Source organism: Macaca thibetana, chromosome 6 (genome assembly GCF_024542745.1).
Source record: "Macaca thibetana thibetana isolate TM-01 chromosome 6, ASM2454274v1, whole genome shotgun sequence".
NCBI lineage: Eukaryota > Metazoa > Chordata > Mammalia > Primates > Cercopithecidae > Macaca > Macaca thibetana.
The window spans coordinates 48,424,371-48,445,451 of record NC_065583.1 but is presented as its reverse complement, the minus strand read 5'-3'; the positions used below and the strand labels follow the sequence as shown (position 1 = coordinate 48,445,451).

The window sequence follows — 21,081 nt, the reverse complement described above, 5'->3', positions numbered from 1 at the left end:
TCTGAGCCATAGATTTGTGTCAAGCCAAGAATGTGGGCTGCTAAGGCCAGGGGGCCCACCAAACAGAGAGACCAGGGGGGAAGGGGTGCGGCATCCTGCTCACAGCTCCCCTGGACTACTGGAGTCTGGGCCTTGCTAAGCGCAGACAAGGTCTGCTGAGTGAGCCAACAGGTTTCTCATCCATCTGGCGTCACTTTTAAAGGTTGCGCTGTCTGAAATCTGGGGAATGAACTGGCTGATCTTTGGTTTGTTTCTGTCTGAGGACTCGCTGAACTTTGGATTTGGATTTCTGTTCTGTGACCATGCACTGTAGCTTTTAATTTTCTGAAGCATACTTCAGGCTGCAGAAATTATTAGTCCTCGCCATTTTGCACTTGATAACTGGCATTAGGACTGATCATTCTTCAGGCAAATGGTAAGAATCTAAGATATTTCTCTGCAATCACAAGTTTTTTGAAATTCTCAGGATTTATGAAAAAATTAATCAAACTCAGGCTGCTCAAATGACCAAATGGGATGGGCTTTAGGGGAGAGTCAGAGGCCACTGATGGGACTGGCTCGTTTTTGCTCTTCTCCCAAATCTGTGCACTCAGGGAGGCTGGGGCAATAGCCAGAGGGGGCATGAGCTGCAGGAGGCAGGCTGGCTCTGGGAGCAGTGGGTACTATTTTGTCTATTCCCTATTCATGCTTACTACTCTATTGGGACCTGGGGGACCCCAACAGATACATCCCCCTGAACTGGAGCAAAGCAGAGTTGGGAGCTGAGCTCTGTCGTTCTGCGGGATGCTTGTGAGCTGTGGCCAGGCAGCAGCAGCCCCGCAGCAGCACATCTGTGCTCACACCCTCTTGCCCTGGGAGAGGGAAGAGGGAGGGAAAACAGCCGCAGGTGCAAGGCACAGCAGCGCAGCTGAATTGAAAGCAGGGCCCTGAGGTCAGACCCTGAGCAGCAAGCCCTCCCTCCTCCACAGATGCTGAGGGGCCCCGCCCTGGGCTCACAACGATGAACCAGATACGCTAGGTGCTTCATCAGTGCTGTTGGATGGATGGATGAGAAACGGAGAAAATGAAATAAAGAAGTAAAAGAGCCAACAGGCCAGTGGGGAGGGGACAATCACACTCAGGAAAAATGCGACTCACGGTGAAGGAACCCTCAAGGAAAGATAAGCACCGAGTGATGGATGCAGATGCAACTGGCATAGTATTTTACCAACATTAAAGTGATGCATTTCAAGTTCCCCCTTAAATCAAGTTCTGCTCACTACCCTCCCACCTCCAAGTCATGAGGCTTATTGCTCAGGGCAGGAGAAGGCACTAACTCTGTAGCAAGACCCGGGCTTTGGAGAGGGGAAAGAGAGTGAGAATGTGCTAAAATGGTTTAGCTCCCACCGTACTCTGCGGGTCAGTAGGACTCAGACCTCAGCATTCCCCCCAGGAGAAGAGGAGGTATCCTTTCCTCATCAGATGACCAAGAGGCTCCCCTGGGCCACGAGGCTTTGTGCCGCTGCTCCTGCCACCTGGGGCAACGATATGTGTCTGGGCAGAGCCAGAACCGCCTTGGCTCCTGGTATGGAAACAGGCCCAATTTTCCCAGATAACTGAAGCTTGAGAAACTTCAATTTGTTTTATCTGAGATTTTTAACAGGAAACCAACCACCAGGCCTCTAGATTACTGCAGCCGGACAATGAGACACACACCTGCTGCCTGTTGACCATCTCCTGTCTTACCCCTCCCTAATTCCCCGCTATCTAAACTCTGAACTTTAGTCAGAGAGATGGATTTGTGACTAGTCTCCCATTTCCAGGCTGATGTCACTGAGATTAAAGTCTTTCTTCCCTGGCAATACTCATCCACTCCTTGATGGACTTTCTGTGAGGTGAGCAACCAGACGTAGGCCGAACCCCTGCTGTTCAGCAGCATCATCTCTGTACCTGAGAACTGCCTTGAGCTGCCAGACCAAGGTCCAAAGGGAAGTGCCCCTAGCCTCAAGGGGCATGGAGGCCAGTGGTGGCTGTGGGGGGCCTTGCTTGGGGGAGCCTCCTGACCCCCGAGTCCACCAGGCTGTGAGCCCAGATCATGAGCACACCCAGGGCTGAGCTCAGCTTCGAGTGACCTCAGACAGGGCAACCCAGAGTCCCTTGCCATGGGAAGTGAGGCTGCAGTGCACCACCACGCTGCTTCCTTGGGCACTCAGAAGCCAGCGGGGAGAGCAGCTGGAACTGGGGCTGGCGGGCGGGGGGGAGGGGTGGGGGGGAGGAGTGGGAGGGTGGGGGTCTGGGGGGTGGAAGCTAGAGACAGAGCAGTTTTTAGAGCACTACTTACGTGGACTGTTAAAACTGTCAGCTCGCGGTAATCTTTACAATGGATTGAGCATTTAGTTGTGTTTTTCTCCCAATGGGGTGAGGCTTGTGAAGTCAGGTTAGTTACAAAAGGAACCTAGATTTTCCCTGCAAGTCTTATCTGTGGTCAGACTTGAAGGAAAAGACCAATTGGGCCTTCGGGGAGGGGCTTGGAGGCCACAGCAGGGCTTCCCCTGGGCCCTAGAGATCCGCTTCTCAGGTGTGGCTTCCCGGCCACCTGTATCATATCTCTGGGGGTGGGTAATTAAAACACAGATTCTTGCCCCTCTACCTCAGGCTGATGCAGACTCTCTGGTGGGCTGGGTGGACATCCAGATTTTAACAAGCATCCCCAGGGGTTCTGTGGTGGCCTGAGAACCACTGTGTTACAAGATGAGAAGAGCTCTGGGTACATAGAGAGGGGGAATGCTGGTGGGAGACAGGGAGACGAGGTAGTCTGGTAGGCTGTGGTTTCCTGGGGCTCCAGACACAAGGCTAGGAGCATGGCCCCTCATTTGGAACACGGGACTGATGTGAAACGTAGTATGCCCTCCTCCATGTGGCCCCAAAGTCATATATTCCAAGCAGCTCTAGAAAAAGGTCTGCGGGAGCCTCAAACATGGGGCTAATAGGAAACAAAAATCCAAGTGGGAGATGGAAGCCTTCTGTGTCCCTCTGGTCCTGTGCCGGCTGGGATAACTGGCTGCTGCATCCTCTCTGAGTTATTCCCAGTCATTTGTATGTAGAAGATGTGCACTTTGCACAGGAAAAACTCATGCAAAATTAGAATGTGTGAATACTGATAGAACCATCGTAATTCTGCTCCTGTCAGCTACGTGAATATTAACCAAACAGCAAATATTTGGATCACTTAAAGTTTAATTAAATGAATGTTTTATTGGATTTAATTTGTGTCAATATTCCCCAGCTCCTTTCACAATTCTGAAGGGATTTAAGGCTACTGAGCCCTCTCCTTCCACCCTCACTCCCAGTTATTTCCTGGTCAACAAGCCTCCCCCTGGCAGGTCCTCCTTCCTTGCTAAGTGGCAAGAGTAGGACTAAGTGGCTTCCCAGTGTGACTTCCAGGGAGAGTAAAAAATAAGACAGCATCATGTGCTGGGCCCCAAGTGAGCAGGGCAGGCCACCTGGCCCCCAGGCCTGGCTCTGCTACTGACAAGCTCAGTGGCCTTGGCAGCTCCCTTCCTGTCACTGGGCCTCAGTTTAGACATGGATACAATGAGGGCTTGGGCCCCCCCTCGCTTTTGCCTCGAAGCCGATTATTCTATGTTGATGTCCCCGGAGACCCCCTGAGTCTTGCAAGTGCTCCCACTGCATCTTTTCTTGCCCCTAAGTGTGATCTGCCCCTGTTCTTTGCCCACTTACCCATGATGGTAAAAGTGACACCTCCAGCGGCAGCACCAGTGGGTGCCAAGTCCCACTGAGGCTTCCCTCCTGACACCCTCTGAGGACTCCCCTGCCCCACCCCAGGCCCCCTATAGCCTCCTGCATGGTCACCCCTCCAGTTTGCCTCAGCTGCCTGCAAGTCTCTTGTTGCCACTGGCAGAACAAGGTACATCTCAGCCCTGCTCAACAGCTGCCAATGGCTGCCTATTACCCACAGATCACCACATAGAATCCAGAACAGTCCCCAGTCTTGCCCCTGCTGTGTCTCTAACATTTTTAACCACTGTGCCAGCTAGCTCCCCATGGCATTTGTGTCTTCAGACCTCAGTGTGGGCCTGCTTGGCACCTGCTACTTGCCCATTCTGAGCTCCTCACACTGTTGGCCCCTACCTCCAAGATGACCTCATGGGATGTTTCTGGGACCCTGAAGTTTTTAATGTAAACAAACACTTGGACAGATAGTAGGTGAAGAAGATTGAAAGAAACTGTCCTGGTGAATTTATCAGAACTTTTTCAGGCTTAGTAACAGAAACACTCAGAAATGCTCATCTATTAATACCTTAGGGGAAAAAAGGTGGTTTAGTTCCCACAATGGGAAATCCAAGGGAGGTGGAAGAGGTTGCAGGCAACCAGGGCCTTTGACAGTGGCATTCTCTACTTGGTTGCAAGATGTCCATTGGTGGCCCCACACTCACATTGTTTCTGTATGTGGGATTCCAGAGGAAGGGACCAAATCTTGCCTGTGAGCCCTGGAAAAAAGCATGGGGGAGCTCTGATTGGCCACATACAGCTCCTGTGTTCTTCCCTGAAGCAAACACTGAGGGCAAGAGGATTGAATATTGTGCAGGTACAGGACTGATTGGCCCATCAGGCCTGGGCTGAGTGGCCACCTCCAGGGGCAGGGACTAGGTGTTTGGGCTGGGGTAAAACGTCTCACGGAAAGGGTATACTGGGCAGATCGACACCCTGTGACCATCATAGGGATGCAGTGAGGGCCCCCTCCCTTCCCTCCATCTCCATCACAACTGCATCAGGAAGCCTGGGCATCGTGTGTGATCAGGGTAGATAGCCGCAATCATACAGTGAAGACCGTAAGAATCATCAGAACTGAAACCTGATCTAGGCTGCTGCAGCCCTGCCTCAACCCTGCCCCTTCTCTGGAGAGTGATGCGGGCAGCTTTCACAGGGAGGCGATGTAGCCCAGCTAAGCAAAGTCCACCATCCTGTTGAGCCTCACATCCTGATGGCGAGGGTCTGGAATTTGTGGAGATGGCCTTTTGTCAGTGTTCAGTGATCACACATCTGAACCTCACCCGTGCTGGCCACATCTGCAGGGCTGTGGACCAGCGAAGTCCCAGGCCTGGTCTCTGCTCTGGTGGGGAGCCAGGTCACATGAGAGGAAGGTGAAGATGCCACATGCAGCCCTCCAGGGGACAACGAGTGGTCCTTCCAGCCCCTGGCTGTGGCTCCAATGCCCCTGTGTTGACTGACCATCTGTGGGCTCATTGGCCACTATATGGGAAGGTTTCCAAGGTCCCTGGAAGACCAAACGAGATACGCCCAGCACTCAGAGTATGATCAGGGGTCAGTAAGAGAGGGCTCGGCCAGACACTGTGTCTGGGGTGAGAATGTGTCTACACATAGAGGCTGGTGTCTTTGGAAAGAGAGGGCTGGGCTGGGGGTCAGAGCAGCCCATCAGGGAGCTTGTCTGGCACTGCTGGGCGGAAGTCTGTGCCCACAGAGAGACTGACGCCCCGCTATGAGAACTGGCATTGGAGAGCTGCTCTGTAAGTAGGGAATCTGAGGAGGGCAAGGGAGTTGGGGGGTTCTCAAAGCTCAGGGCGTCCCATGATATCCTCCTGGGATGAAAACACATGGGCCACACTGCAGTGATGGCCCATCAGTGTGGGTTGGTTAGCACAAGACAGAGCTTCCTGGGCCACTAGCTAGGCTGCATGTCCCACAGTGGGATTCTGGGCAGGGCTGTTTGGTACTCTGGTGTCTAGCATAAGGCCTGGCATACAGTAGGTGGGCTCAAGGCCATGACCTGTCTCTCTTGACCCTTCAAACCAGTGCAGTAGCATACCCTTGGTTTTCCAGACATGAGATGCCACAAACACCCGTCCTCACCTTTCTCCCTGAGTCTTGGAGCTTGGAGACAAAGGGCGATCACAGGGAATTAATGGGCTTACCATAAGCAGGCTAACAAACATCCTTCCTGAAAGCAGGAGGCCATAACATTTCAGTTGTTGGAGAATTGGGTTTTAGTTCCCATTACAGCTTTCCCTTAATCTCAGGCGCTATTTCTCACACTGACTTGAACTCGATGAGACACTCATAAACCCATCAGCACCCTCTCAAACAGGATTCTGGTGCTTTGTAGCGATAGAAATTAAATTTCTCAAATTCTTGTCAAGCTGGTGTTAGTTTTCCTAAGTCAGAAACACACTAATGGAACACATTCCTACTTGGACATTTGCCATTTTTCAAATGATGCTGTTGGTGAAAAAACCCTGTCAAAAGCTCAGTAACCTGCCTGCACATCAATATTTTTGACTGAGCCTCGGAGGGCAAACTCAGGCTCAGGGGCCTGCTTGGGAATGAGGGCAATTTGGAGAGAGCACAGGCCAGGCGCTTAGACACAGCTCTGTAACTGCAGTCTCTTCCCACATTGCTCTCCCTCTAAATTAATGTGCTTCCCTGAAACAAACCCCTCAGGTGACCTGGGTGCCACCAAAGAAGCTGTGGCATTGGAGTGACAAAGCCTATTGTATCTGGTCCCATCCCTGTGACCAGAGCCACACTGTGAAGTTGGTGAGAAGGGGAGGAGCCAAGGTAGAGTGCGCACGCCCAGTGTCTCCTGACCAAATAGGGCAACATCCCAACATCTCCTGGACCTTGTGACTTTGGCTGGTGTTTACAGAGTGAAGCTGCTTTGGCATGTCCTGGTGGGCCGGGCAAGGCGGGTGGGAGGGATGGTGTGCTTTTCGTCTCCTCTGTTCCCTCTACCGGAGATTGTCACTCTGGGATTCTTTCAAATAACTGCTGAATCTTTGTGGATGGGAGGCTGGGGACAGGATGTCTTAAAGCCTTTCATCTTGACATTCCTGTTTAGAGCACCAGGGTGCATCTAGCCTGCACAGGTGCCTCTGTATTAGCCAGACTTGCTCCAAAGCCATACAAGAGAGCACTTGCCTCTGTGCCAAATCTCCTGTTTCCTTATGTGTAACCAGATTCAATCTTCCTGCCATTGTCATTCCCTCTTGCTGGCTTCATTTTGGGGATGGCAATAAAATTACTAGTTAATTACCTGCGGGTCAGTGGGTAATTTACTTTTTCAACTGGCCTATGTTGCTTGGTGTTGCTTCAACTTTTATTACAGTTTAGTTACCAAGTTCTGCTCTCTGGTGTGAGCAAACACCTTTGTAAGCTGCATAAAGGCAGAGACTATATCTGTTTTATTTGTGTTGTATCCCCAGCACCTAATACAATGCCTACCACGCAGAAGGGACTTAATAAGCAGTTTTAAGCAAGTGAACTACCAGGGTAGTGCTCAGACAACAATTATTTATGGGGCTGGTACCAGGAGCCAGGATACAGTGAGAATATACTGGCGAGAAAAACAGGCCCAGTGCTTGCTAACCTGGAGCTCATGGCTTAGCAGGGAAGACAAGTGTCAAGTGGGGAGGGAGAGCAGAGGCCTGAACCTGTCTACAGACCCCAGGTTAAGGGCCCGTGATGCCTGTAGAGCCTGGTTGCCCTCTTTCTTGGTAGAGCCCTCCCTGTGTGCCCGGCAGACCTGTGTCCTGCTATCAAGACATCCCATTCTGGTGTAGTATCCTCCTTGTTTGCAGGAGGGGCCTGTGCAGGGGCAGGGTTACCTGGGCATCCCTCTGGGCTCTGGGGTTCCATTTAGCCTCCTCTGGCCAATACATCTTTTTGGTTTTGGGAAATCTAAACCTCAATGTGACTGCTATGTGCAGACGAAGAGGAAGTTAGAGCAGAACTCAGTGCCCAGGGGCTGTGACATCACCATCCTGGGTGTCATGGGGTGCCACAGTGTGGCAGGCAGGAGAGGCATCCATCAGAAGGAGCAAAGGGTCCATGCTGAGGTGGACAGCACAGAGCCTCCTGGTCAGCAGGGGCATGGCTGTCACAGTGCTGCGTACCAGCGCTTCCACCCCCGCTGGTTCCTGTGTGTGTGGGGGGTAGCCTTGGTCAGCTCAGCCAGTCTATGAGTCTCTCCCACCCTACCGAGTCTACACCCAAAGATGACGGGCATACCTCTGCTCAAGATATTTGCAAAAGGAGAGTATCTTAACTGCCTATTACTTTGGTGTCTTAAGGGAGAAAAGAATGTATTACCTTATATAATTATACAGAGCTACTCAGATTTTACAAAAATTCATACAGATCTCTAAGGTTGGGTCCAGAATCTCCTGAGCAAGTCAGTGGAGAAGAGCAAACCGTTTTTACCTAACTAGCAAGAGGGGTCCATGCTGTGTGTTTCCAAATGCCAGCTCATCTTCCAATTCCTGTGCACTCATCATGACTATTTCCTGGCCTCTCTTGGAGCCAGAATGAGGCCATATCATTGGGTTTGACATGGTAGGTGATGGGAGGTGACCATGCCTGGCCACACAACCTCTGTGTCATTGTCTTGGTTAGTTTTATGTGTCACCTTGACTGGGCCACAAGGCACCCAGATACTTGTTCGAGCATTATTCTGGGTGTGTCTGTGAGGGTATTTCTGGGTGAGATTGACATTTGAATCAGTAGACTGAGTAGAGCAGATCGCCCTCCCCAGTGAGGGTGGGCCTCATCCAATCTGTTGAAGACCTGGATAGAGAAATGAGCCTGGGTGAGAGGGAACCCTTCCTGTCTCACTGCGGAGCTGGGACATTGGTCTTTTTCTTGCTTTCAGATTGAAACTGAAACACTGGCTTCAACAGGAGCCAATGTTTTATTGGTTCCATAGAAGACATATACATCTTCTGTTGGTTTTATTTCTCTGGAGGATAACACAGTCATCATCCATGCTCTCCCCTCCCCGCCTTTGGAGGCTGTGTGGTCATGCATTTGATGAGAGTGAAGAACACGGTCTAGTCACTGTTGAGGGAGAGCTGCCTGACCCCATCAGACATGATGAGGATGGGAAACCAGTCTTTACTGTATTACACTACTGAGATTTGGGGATATCTATAGCAGCTGGTGTTAATTACATAACACACCCCCCTCAGGAGGGAAAGAAATACCAGTTAACGTATTTCCACTGAAGAAGTCATAAGGAAATGGGAAAGAGACTTTTGAGAAGCCAAGTCACCCAGGTCAGGAACCTTCTGAGAATGTTCTAACAAGAGTAGATCCAACTTTGGCTCCAATCCCCAGAATACCCTGTGTACACCTCCTTCACCCCACAGCTGTATCTGTTGCTACAGTGTCCAAACTGCTGGCCTGAGGGAGCAAGGGCTGGGGGGAGGGGGTGTCTCAGATGGGCTGGCAGAGAACGTGTAAACAAATTACACAGTACAATAAGCATTATGGATAGAAAGAACAAGATGAGAGAATACCAAGAGAGTAGCAGGGGAGGGCTATGAAGATGTGTGTGTGTGTGAGGTGGTGGTGGTGGTGGCAGTGGTGGGGGAAGCCTCTTTGAGTAAGGAATATTTAAATGAAGATCTTTAAAATGAGAAGAAACCAGCCAAGACAAGAATGGGAGCAAGGATATTCTAGTTAGAGAAAACAGCCCATACAAAAGCCTTGAGGCAGGGTGGCGGCTTCGAGTGTTCTGGGAGCTGAAACAGACCAGTGCGGCTGAAACACAGGGCACAAGGCAAGGGCATGTGGCACAGATGCGGTCAGGGGCAGGAAATAGCCAGTTGGAGTGGGCAGAGCAAGGTAAGGACTGATGACTTTAATTTAAGGGAATGAAAAGTGATCAGAAGGATTTCTTTTTTTTTTAGGAGTCTCGCTCTGTCACCCAGGCTGGAGTGCAGCGGTGCGATCTCGGCTCACAATCAGGATTTTAAGTCAATCAGGGATGTGACATGATTTGCATGCTGAAGGACGCTGTGGCTGTTGTGTGAATAACGGACTGGTGGGAGAGACGAAAAAAATGCAGGGGGACCATTTAGGAGGCCAAGGTGGTGGTTCAGGAGAGAGACGGGTGGTGACTGTGGAGATGAAGAGGAAGGGACAGGGCTGGGAAATAGTTTGTATGGGGTGGGGAGAAAAGAGAGTGTCAGGAATGACTCCCGTGTTCCTGACTTGATCCTCTTGCATAATATGGTGTGATTTCCTGTGATGAAGCAGGCTGGGAGGGGAGGTCCAGGGACCCCACACAACCTTGAGGTCCCATCTTTGTCTTGATGATAACCCCCTAACCCTCCCAAGGCATTTGATTTGAAATGTAATTTGGGATCACTTTCTTGGCCTCCTCCAGTGAATGTGATTTGACGATGATTTCTAAACTGTGGCATTCTTGTTATTAAAAACCCTCCTCTAAGGAAGCAGAATAGATGCAAGTCTTTATCATCCGGGTCCCTGTCCTCCCAAGTTTCCTGGGGTTGGACTGTGTACGGCGGGCCGCTCCAGCAGCAGGAGGCAGACACAGAGCCTCCCCTACTGCATCCCTTCACCATTTCCACCCCACAGCACAGGCTGTGTCCTCTCCAAATGGGGGACTGTGCTTCACATGCAGGAAGGGGAGAAGCCACTGCGTCCTGAAAGAACATGAATAAATATAACTTGTTTTCTGTTTAATTATCCAGTCTCCTGAGAACGCTCAGTCATGGCTGTGTTTTGTAAACAGGCATCTGCAGACCATTTTGAACAGTTTACATCAGTGTATTTGTTTTTGATTCCAATTTCCCGTGTGTGCCATGGTGCTGACGAACTCCTGATGAGGGGTTCCTGTGCCAGCTATCAGCTCTGCTGCTCCCAGGGACCACGGGGCTCCTGCTGCCTTCTTTTTGTAAAGGAAACATTGCTCACAGCTTCCTAGCCCCTCTCTACGCATGGCTCCCAGGGACCTCCGTCCTCTACCTCCTGGTCCAGGAGAAGCCGTGATCAGACTCTGCTCCTCACTATGGGAGACTCCTGGTATCCTGGTTTCAGGGCTCACCTGAGAAGCTCTTACAGCTTGTTTGCTGAATATTTAGTAACCTGGGTAGGGAGTTCAGCTGAGCCCAATTGTTGGAAGGGCAGGGGCACTGGCCCCTGATGGCCTGGTTTGGACTTTGGCAGAGGGGTTCAGGAGCGGGGTTTGGAAAAGCCTCATCCCTCTCCAACTGATGACACTGCGGGCACGAGCAGAAAGCGGAGACGTGGAGTAAGGAAGCCCTCTGAGTGCAGTGGTAAGAAAGGAGGCTGGAGATGTTGGGAGGGCTGGCGGGGCCTGTGGTCTGGTGAGGAGTCTATGTTTGATTTTCTTATAAGCTGTTGTAGGATTCTATGCAGGATACTAAAATGGTCTGATTTACACCTTTAAAGACCATCTGTGTATTGGTTGAGATGGTCTTCAGCTGCATTAACAGAAAATCCTGACTGGAAATGGGGCTGGCTAATTCGGAAATTCGACTATCTCCATCACGAGAAGGCCCCAGTGCATGTTTTCTGGGCAGGTGAATTCCATGGTTCCAGAATGTGACCAAAGCCTCAGGCTCTCTCTTTTCTGCCCTGCAGTCCTCAGTACGCTGCCTTGATGCCCGTCGGGGTTACTGGGAGGCCTACAAACAGGTGGAGGCATCACAGGTAGGTACACATCTGGTGGAGAGGATGTGAATTTTAAGAACTATAAACAAAAATAAAATCCTAAGATACCCACCAAATGAATGGACCCCCTCTTAGCCAAGAGGACCCCAGAAAACTCTTAAAAACTGAGTTCCCAGCCATGAAGGCAACAAAGGTTGGACATGCCTTGTTATATCCACTCTGTTTTGCAGTTTAGACACAACAATGGACCAGCATTCATGTTAAAACAGAGCTCATGAGAGTGACAGGCCAGGCGCGGTGCTCATGCCTGGAATCCCAGCACTTTGGGAGGCTGAGGTGGGTGGATCATTGAGGTCAGGAGTTTGAGACCAGCCTGGCCAACATGGTGAAACTCCGTCTCTACTAAAAATACAAAAATTAGCTGGACGTGGTAGCACGTACCTGTAATCCTAGCACTTTGGGAGGCTGAGGCAGGCAGATCACTTGAGCTCAGGAGTTCAAGGCCTGCCTGGGCAGCATGACGAAACTCCACCTCTACAAAAAATACAAATAATTAGCCGGGCATGGTGGTGAGTGCCTGTAGTCCCAGACTACTCAGGAGGCTGAGGTGGGAGGATCGCTTGAGCCCAGAAGGTGCAGGTTGTAGTGAGCTGAGATTGCGCCACTGGACTCCAACCTGGGCAACAGCAGAGTGAGATCCAGTCTCAAAAAAGAAAACAAAAAAAAAAAAACAAACAAAACCCAGTGCCAGAACAGATTCTTTGTGGTAATAAAATACCAAATTATAAATGGGACACAAAGCCATGCCAGGCAAGGGTTAAGTCTCGCACCCCTATGCTTGAATAAACTGCGCTCTACTTGCCACGAGGCTTTTCCTTTCCTCCAGTGGCTAAACAAGCTCTGGCCTTGAGATAAGCAATGCTGGAACAACTGCAGCTCCCCTGGAGGCCGACTCACTGCCCCAGCCCCTGTTCCGCAAGTCACAACTACAGCTTCGACTGGACAAGAGACTGATTTCAGTGACCTTCTCCTGATAAGAAGACCACTGCCCCTGGACTGATCCTGGCTGGTTTACACAGGCTGCACACTTGAGTGCCTTCACATCCTGAAAAGACCCTTTCACCTATGGATCCTAACTGTAATAGAGTTAAATGTTAATTTTCCACCCCAAAGTGAAAATGGGTCATATGTTACATGCATGTTTGTACATACATACACATGCACCAGGACCACCTTCCTAAATATCCACAGCTCCTCCCGTAACCTGTAGAATATGTCTACTTGGCCAACCACATTCAGCATAAAGCTCCAACCCCAACCCCTTCTCCTTCTAAACGCCTGTCTCTGGTCTTTTCTGCAGGCTGCACTGCCCAGCCCGCGGGATGGCCACCTTGCAGGCTGTAATCATTTATAAGAAAGAAAGTCTCCTTTTCTAAATTGACACTTGTGTGATTTTTTTTTTTAAGTTCACAAAACAAAGAAACTTCTCCCAAAACTTCCCAGCCGACTTCCCCTCAGGTTCATTGGCCAGATCTGTGTCACATCACTCCTAAACAACTGTGGCAAAACCACCCTGACTGGCACCAGGACGTTGGTGGCTGTGGGGGGAGGTGGGCAAACAGGTTCTGTCAGGAGGGAGGGAGGGGTGAGGGTGTTGGACAGCACTCTGTTGGTTTGGGTGTTGGGGGGTGGATGATAGAGGAGGCTGCCACCCAGGCATGGCGCTCCGGACCGAGCATGGCTCTGAGAGCAGGTGCTGGGGGCGGACTGATCGGGCCACCTGCTGGAAGAGGGGCCAACAGGCTTGACTGGATGGGGAGATTGAGGGAAAGGGAGGAATCCAGAATGAATACTGGGTTTTTGGCCTGAAAAACTGTGTGGGTGATGGTTCCATTTGCTGAAAGACTGAGGGTTAGGATAGACATTTCAGCTGAGATGCAGGGTTCTGTCTTTAACCATGGGAGGTGGGCTGAGGGGGTAATCAGTTGGATATGGGAGTTTGGGGCTCAGGAGACTGGCCTAGGCTAGGCATGCAACCTTGAAATTCATTGATGCATAAGTAATACTTAGAAACACAGGATCACATGAGATCCCTGGGGAGAGAGTGTGGAGTGAGGAGAGATCTAAGGGTGCAGTTTCTGGGACCCCCAGTGTTTAGAGGTGAGTGGATGGGCAGGGGCCAGTGAGGAGGGTAGGGCTGCAGAAGGAAGGACCAAGGAGGGTGTGGGTCACTTGTACCCAGTGTGGCCGAGAGCTCCAGGTGGATGAGGAGTGAGATTTGGCCATGCGCTTGGCAACACAGAGGTCATTTGGGGCCTCTCATGTTTCATTAAAGCCCTGGGGAGTGAAGCCATCTTTGGAATGGGTTGGACAGAGAACGGGAGGTGAGAAGGTGAAGAGGCATTCTTTAGAAGGGTTTTGTCATGACGCAGAGCAGAGAAACGGGATGGTAGACAGAAGGTCAAGGAGAGTGGGTTGTTACGTTTTTAAGGTGTTGTGTTTGTATGCTAGTGGGAGTGATCGGATAGCGAGGGAGAATTTCAGAAGAAAAGTCTCTGAGTGGGTGAGGCAGGGGCATGGAGCCTGAGTGGTGGCCCAGCCTCTGATGGGGCAGAGACCTTGTGCAGTGTGATAGAAGGTGGGCAGAGCCTGGAGTATAATGGGGATGTGGGAAACTGGACCCAATGGTGGAAAGATTGGGTAAAACCCATTTGGTATACATTAGTGCTTCTCAACACAAAGCAAGTTTTCTCAAGAGACATTTGGTAAAGACTGGAGGTATTTTTGGTTGTCGCAACTTGGGGGAGGGGGTGGTTTCTTACTGGCATCTGGTGGACACAGCCTGAGGATGCTGTGGAACAGCCCAAAATGCACAGAACAGTCTCCATGACAAAGAATTAAACGGCTCCAAATATCAATAGTGGCACTGTTGAGAACTGTGCTATATATTAATAACCACAATGCTAGCAAGGAAAATGTGGCTTGCACACCCTTAAAATAAATACTTATCTTCCGTGTGTTGGGAGTGGCTGCCCACCCACTGCCCTGCCCTAGGCAGGGGAGATCGCCTGTGTGGATACGTCCCTGTCCTAAATCACCCATGTCTTGGTGGTTACACTCTGAGGAGGCCGCCTGTCATTCCTCATCTGAGCTGGACAAGGCCAAACCTTGCCCAGGGGTGTGGCTATCAACTCTCCCGCAGACACCAGGCTTGGCTGGCCCACCTGCCGCTCCTGGTGGTGGCGGGTCTCAGTGCAGGCAGCTGACTGGGAGGGAGACTCAGAAGAGTGGGTGTCACCACCGTTATCACTGTGACATAAAACCAATTCCTTTGCCTTTGCCAAAACCTTTTCTGTGTTAGGCAGAGGCGTGGCAGCAAAGTTTTAAAGTACTGGGATGTGAGAAATCTCTTTCCCTTATATGGGACGTTTCTCTCTCTCTTCGTCTTGAGTAGGTTCTTTAAATTATCTTTCAGTGAGAACCCTATCATGCCATGTATGCTTTGTCCAAGGACAGGTCTTGGTAAGAAAAATGCCTCCTGTTTCCTCTCCAAAGACTCCTCCGCCATCTGTCAGTTTGGAAATCTCCACATCTTGACCCATGGCAAATTGCTTCTCAGCAGCCCTGATGTGGCACTTGCTTTAGGAGGCACAGGCAGAGGCTGCCAGCTGGCTGAGTGAACGGTCCATTTTAGGGATGAATGAACCAAAATCTCATCTACTCTCCCCATCTTAAAAATTACAGCCAGGTACCCTCCCACTCCTCTGAAGCCACACTTTTCTCTTCATCCCCTCTGTGCTGCTTCCAGTAGGGACCTCAGCATTTGGAGCCAGGAGGTGGCCTCTTCCCTGGAAATGCTGACCATGGGGTGGGTCTGTGTGGCACCACCTCCTAGGCCCCTTCCCCCACATTGTCTCGGAGGGAGCGGGCTCCTCTGCCTGGCACTGAAGGCCTGCTAGCACCTGGTTTCCAGCCTCATCTCCCACAACTCACACTGAGCTAGACACAAGTGGAACTGCCAGCCACTCTCCAAATGTCCTGGGCCTTCCCCCATCGCTGGCCACCAGGGAGGGCACCACCTCACAGAGGAGCTCAGAACTATGCAAATACGCCCAGGTCGTCTCAACTCAAACTGGGCAGCCGAAAGTCAGTGTGAAAGTTCCAGGCTTTAGTGACACCTCTGCCCTGCCCTTACCCCACCCTGCCTCTGGAGGTGGCACAGGTGTGGTGACTGCCCTGCATCCAGTGAGGATGCCTGTCTGGGGCCGCTGGGGCAGGGGTGGAGCAGGACACAAACCCACAAAAATAAATTTCAATGATCACAAAGGTAGGGGTGAAACTAAATGTTTGAAAAAGCATCTTTTGACAATTTGCCATGTGGTGGGCTGGATTTTGGAGAATTGGCCTGTACTCTGAATGCAGGGGAGTCACTCCCCCTCCCACTAGGGACCCACAGGCTGGTAGATGCTCCACAGGTTGCCCCTCCCCCAGCATCCCTGCAGGGCTGGTCATCCTGGACCTGATGCCACTGACAGGCCTGTCCATGTGGGGATGTGAAAGCGGAGGTCCAGAGAGGTACTGTGGCAGGACCAGTGCCCCGGGGGGGATTCCAGCTCACTTTTTTCTTCTTAGGACCCCATTTCAATGCACTCGGGTTGGAGAGAGAGGGGGACAATGATAAATTCAAGGAAAAAAATCTGGATCTCATCCTCACATAGCTAACAAGTTAGTGAAAGGTGATTTAAGACTTAGACATGGTGCCTCTGCTCATTCTCCCACAACCCACCCAGCCAGGCTAGGGAGGGGGCAGGGGAAGCCCCCAGGAATAAGTGCTGTCGCGACTGTCCCTTGCCCCATTTATACTCCCCGGCAACAGGAGACTGATTTCTCTTGATCTTGTGTGGTTTGTTTGCGGTTGTGGTGCTGATGATTTCACTGTTAGAACTGAACAGGCTCACACAGGCAGGGCCACTGCAGGGGTCCCAGTGCCCTGGGTGGAGGGGCCACACGCACAGCCTGAGCAGAAGTCTGCATCCTAACAAATAGCTCCTGCATCATGAGGTCTACAGCCCATGTTGGGCTCAGTTTCTCTTTTGCACATTGTAAAAACTGGATCACATTCAGGTTCAAAAGCCTCAGAAGTGTTTGGGATAAAACCATCCTCTGGGTTCTTGGGAGGCGAGACTGTGGCTCCTTTATAAACATGAATCACATAAAGAAACCACACAGATACCCCATGGCTAGCACTGCCCTGCTCCCTCCTTCTCTATCCCTGGAAACCCCAGTTTCACCCATGTACCCTGCTTTGTGCTGACATCTGGCTGCCAGGAGTGCCCTTACGAGGTGGTCCTTTCAGCCCACCCGTAACCCCAACTGTGCCAAGAGGGCCCCTCTCAGTCTCACCTCCCCTTCTCCACTCTGGCCCATCAAGAAGGAAAGGGTTCTGAGAAACTCACTCGTGCTCAGGAAAGATCAACTGATGGCAACCAGGTGTGTTCCCCTCCCAGGTCCCGGCTGTTTTTGGTCTCCCCCAACCTCTCCAGGTCCACCTGAGCCTTCATCTGCAGAGGTCTTGAGAAGGCTAGGGTGGTCCATCAGTCCGTTCTTGCATTGCTATAAAGAAATATCTAAGGCTGGGTAATATATAAAGAAAAAAGGCTTAATTGGCTCACGGTTCTGCAGGCACCAGCATCGTCTTGGCTTCTGGTGAGGCCTCAGCAAGCTTACGTTCATGGGGAAGGTGAAGAGGGAGTGAGAGCAAGACAGAGAGGAGGAAGAGCCAGTCTCCTTTCAACAACCAGCTCTCCCGTGAACTGAGAACTCACTTATCACCAAGGGGATAGTGCTTGGCCATTCATGAGGGGTCCGCCCCCATGACTCAGTCACCTCCCACCCGGCCCCACCTCCAACACTGGGCATCTCATTTCAACATGAGATTTGGAGGGGACAAGCATCCAAACTATCTGGGGTGGGAAAATGATCCTGACACCAGGAAGCCTCCACTTGCCCTCAGCTCCACAGATGCTGCACAGCACGGCCTGTCTGCAGCCCAGGGGCCAGCCCAGCAGTCCCCATAAAGCCCCGGGAGCCATCGGTGGCCACTGGCTCCTTCTGCTAAATCCGGGGTGCTTCAGGAGGGCAGAGTTACTGTTTCAGATCCCAACATGGCCCTCTTGGGGAAAACAAATACGGCGTGATTGGAAAGCAGTCACCAGTGTGAAATGTATCCATCCACGCAGCTGCTCACCATACCCTGGAGATGAGTTTCTGCTGGGAGCCATCCCCGGGTGGCCTCTGAGAAAAGCCACAGCAGTCTGACCCCTGGCATTCCCAGCTGGGCCAGCCTAGCTCTGTTGGACCTTGTCCTCTATGTCCACAGGACATCCACCCTGGGTGACTTGTCCCATCCCTCCCTTATCTCCCCTGCCAGTTCCACTTTCCCAGGCTCAGCCTCATCATCCTTCCCATCCCTCCTTCATCTCCCCAACCAGTTCCGCCTTCCCAGACCCAGCCTCATCATCCTTTCTGGCTCCTTCAGGTCCTGCCCTCCAGTCCTTGAGTCCGAGCACCTTCTGCTTCCCAAGCCTTTCAGCTTGGCCTCTCCTCCACTCCCATAGCCACAGGCAGAGGCTCTCCAAAGGGCTCCTGCTTGCAGGCCATGTCCTGGACATGCACCCTGACACCTGGGACAGCCTGGAGACCTCAAGTGTGAGCTGGCTTAGCACCTTCTTGAGTCTTCCCTGGCAGCCCCTCACTCACACCTTCCTCTCGCACCTCGTGTTAGGATCACAGCCTATCAGGGTGCCCTGAGCTGGGTTTTGTGCCACGTTCTGTGGAGGCCAGGTAAATGGGAGGCATGGGGAGGCATCAGCTGAGAAAGCAGCACCTGGTGGGGCACACAGGGCGGGGTGAGGGGTAGGTGTGGTTGAGTGGCAGGAACGATCTCTGCCTGGCTTCCACACCTCCTCAGTGCCTTGCACGGGGCCTGGTGCTCAGCCAACCCCAACAGACATTAGCTGAGTGAAGGAGCCATGCTTGCCAACTGGAGAGGAGGAGGAAAACGGGTACTGTATGCACTGAAGGGCAAAGGAAGGCTGAGGAGCAGTAAGGGTCTCAAGATGCTTGGGCCATGGCAGGCAGCAGGGAGAGGGGCAGGGGTCCTGGCACCCTGGTTTTCCACGCCCCACAGCAGGCACCTCACACCCCCAGTCATGAGGTACACTTGTGGGTGAGGGGAAGGCCTCAGGGGCTACAGAGATGACACACGGGGGCTGCACTGAGCTCAGCTGATGCACCGGGCATGCTGCCCAGCACCGAGGTAGGGGCCCTCTCCCAGGGGCCTCATTTTGCTGTGCTGAGCGGTTGGGACTTCACAGCCTACCACCTACATGATGGGGGATTGTCGAATGGCTCCAACCAAAATGTACTCTCCCTAGAGGCTGGTGGCAGCCCTACAAGTCCTGGTCATCTTGTCCCCACCCAGGCACACAATGGAGTGCCTGAGCCCTCGCTAAGCGTGAGCGCACCATGACTACACAGCTGGCAGCCCCGAATCCCACCGCCTGAGCCCGAGCACTCCCATGATTCCCTCTCTGGACACCGTGAGCCCAGCCAGCACTGGCCAGACAGCTCTGTGCATGCAGAGAGCAGAGCCCAGGTGTGGGGGCCCCTGTGGGCAAACCCAGGGTACACAGACCACAGCACGCACACCCAACATGGCTGCTGACTATTTTCAAGGTCCTGACCTTGGGAGCTGAAAATGAGTTTCCCTTCTCCTGGCAGCTTCTACAGACGGATTAGGAAGCTGTGGGCAGAACAGCTTTGTGCTGTCCTGAAACAACACTCTGGTTTAATGAGCTCCCTGTACATGCAGGGCAGTTGTCAGTGAAATCTGCCTATTAAAATGCATGTGGTTCGGAAGGAGGCTTGGCTCTCTCCCGGCTGAGGCCAAGGCTATGCCCGGCTCCTGCCTCTCCACCCTTCCCCAGGGCTGCTGTCCCCATGGGCTCGGAGAGAAGGCGTGAGCCAGGAATGCTGTGGAGCAAATCGCTGCATGTCAGCAGAACCTGGGCTTCGGGATGCCTCTGTCCCTCTGTGAGAGGCAGGTGAGGCAGCTGCCTAGATCTGCCCAGTCCCTCGCTGACTAAGGAGTGGGGGAGTCCGTGGCAGCAGATGGTAAAGGACACCTGTGTCTCCACACCTGTCCTCTGCTTGCCTGGTGTCCTGGGAGCTGGGAAAGCTGGATCAGGCCTAGGACCCCCTCTTGGTCAGCCTGCAGCAGCTGAAGCAGCCTCTGCTGCCCTGCTCAGAGGGAAGCCTGGGCAGTGGAGGTCTGGAGCAGTGACCACAGCTTCCCCTTTGTCCCTGGCTCCTCACTCGGTGTCCTCAGCTTTGGGAGGGTCCTGACGTTTCTGGATCGCCCCCATGGGAACCAGAAAGGGATGCGCGTGCCGCTGCCCCCAGTGCCTTCTGAGAGCACAGAGGTCCCCAAAATCACACAGGTGGAGAGTCTGGCCTGCCAGCTGGGCAGGGTGGGCTCCTGTGCTGTGTCTCCACACCTGGAGTCTTCCTGATCCCATGTCTCAGAACCACTTTTCCCAGGAGGAGGAACAGTAGTAGGAAAAACTGGGTGATGTTGATTCAACAGGTTCTGGGGATAGGGGAAGAAAAGGGAGGAGATGGGGTCTGGGAGGAGGAGGTGCAGGATTCTGGTGGGGGGTGGTGAGGAGGCGGGCACGGGACACATCCAGCACCTGCCACCTGAAAGCTGCAGACTGTGTTTTCATGGCGCTGTGAGGGCCTCTCCCTGAGCCCTGGCTTAGGAAGGCCCCGACACCTATGAGAGGGCCTGGGGCTGGGGTTAAACAGGCAGGGGCAATAAAGACAACCCATTTTTCACAAAGCACACTCGTATCCACAGCTGCATAAGCCCCACAAGGAGGCTGGGTGAGGAGCATCTGCCCATCTCACAGATGAAGAGGCTGAGGCTGAATAAGGTGAAGCAATTTGCCCCAGGTCTCAAGTGGATCCTCTCCCCTGATGCCCAGGCTGATCAGAGCAAGCGAAGCACCATGGCCACAGTGGTCCTGCAGTGCCCTTGCTAAAGCGGGGACTTGGTGTTGCTCTCCTGCCAGTGGATGCCTGAGTCCATCACTGAAGATTTGTTTCAGAAACTGAGACACACCTGGGAAGGAACCACCTGCCATGCTGTCAGTCATTAACACACAGGCAGAAGAGACTGCTAGATAGGTTCCAAATCGGGGAAGTGTGGTTTGCTTGGGGCAGAGGTCAGGCTCCAGAGAACAGGAAGAAGGTCATGAGACACAGGAGGCAAACTCTCCCGACCTCCACATTTCACTGGCTTGGCTGGGGCAAGAAGGGCTGTGTTTAGAAGGCGCGTGAACCACACATTCAGGCTGGGCAGAAATGAACAGTATCACTGAGGAGCTGTGTCTGCCACTGACTCTGGAGGAATTTGCTTTCACTAGCATCAGCCATCTAACCGAAATTTTACCTTAAAAAATGCCAAAACTAATGGGCTCAAATAAAGTGTTAGCTATTATGTAGTAGTTTCTAAAAAACCCAGCTGGTCACACCTCAAGCTTTTAAAGGGAGTTCACTTGGAAA

At 52.2% G+C, this 21,081-nt stretch overlaps 2 protein-coding genes across 4 annotated transcripts in view; both read right to left on the bottom strand.

The window, feature by feature from the left end:
• Nucleotides 1–21,081, bottom strand: part of FSTL4 (follistatin like 4) — a 412,553-nt gene that overhangs the window by 54,599 nt on the left and 336,873 nt on the right. The gene's annotated exons all lie outside the window — the stretch shown is intronic.
• The window catches only part of ZCCHC10 (zinc finger CCHC-type containing 10), a 399,316-nt gene that overhangs the window by 256,277 nt on the left and 121,958 nt on the right, over nucleotides 1–21,081 (bottom strand). The gene's annotated exons all lie outside the window — the stretch shown is intronic.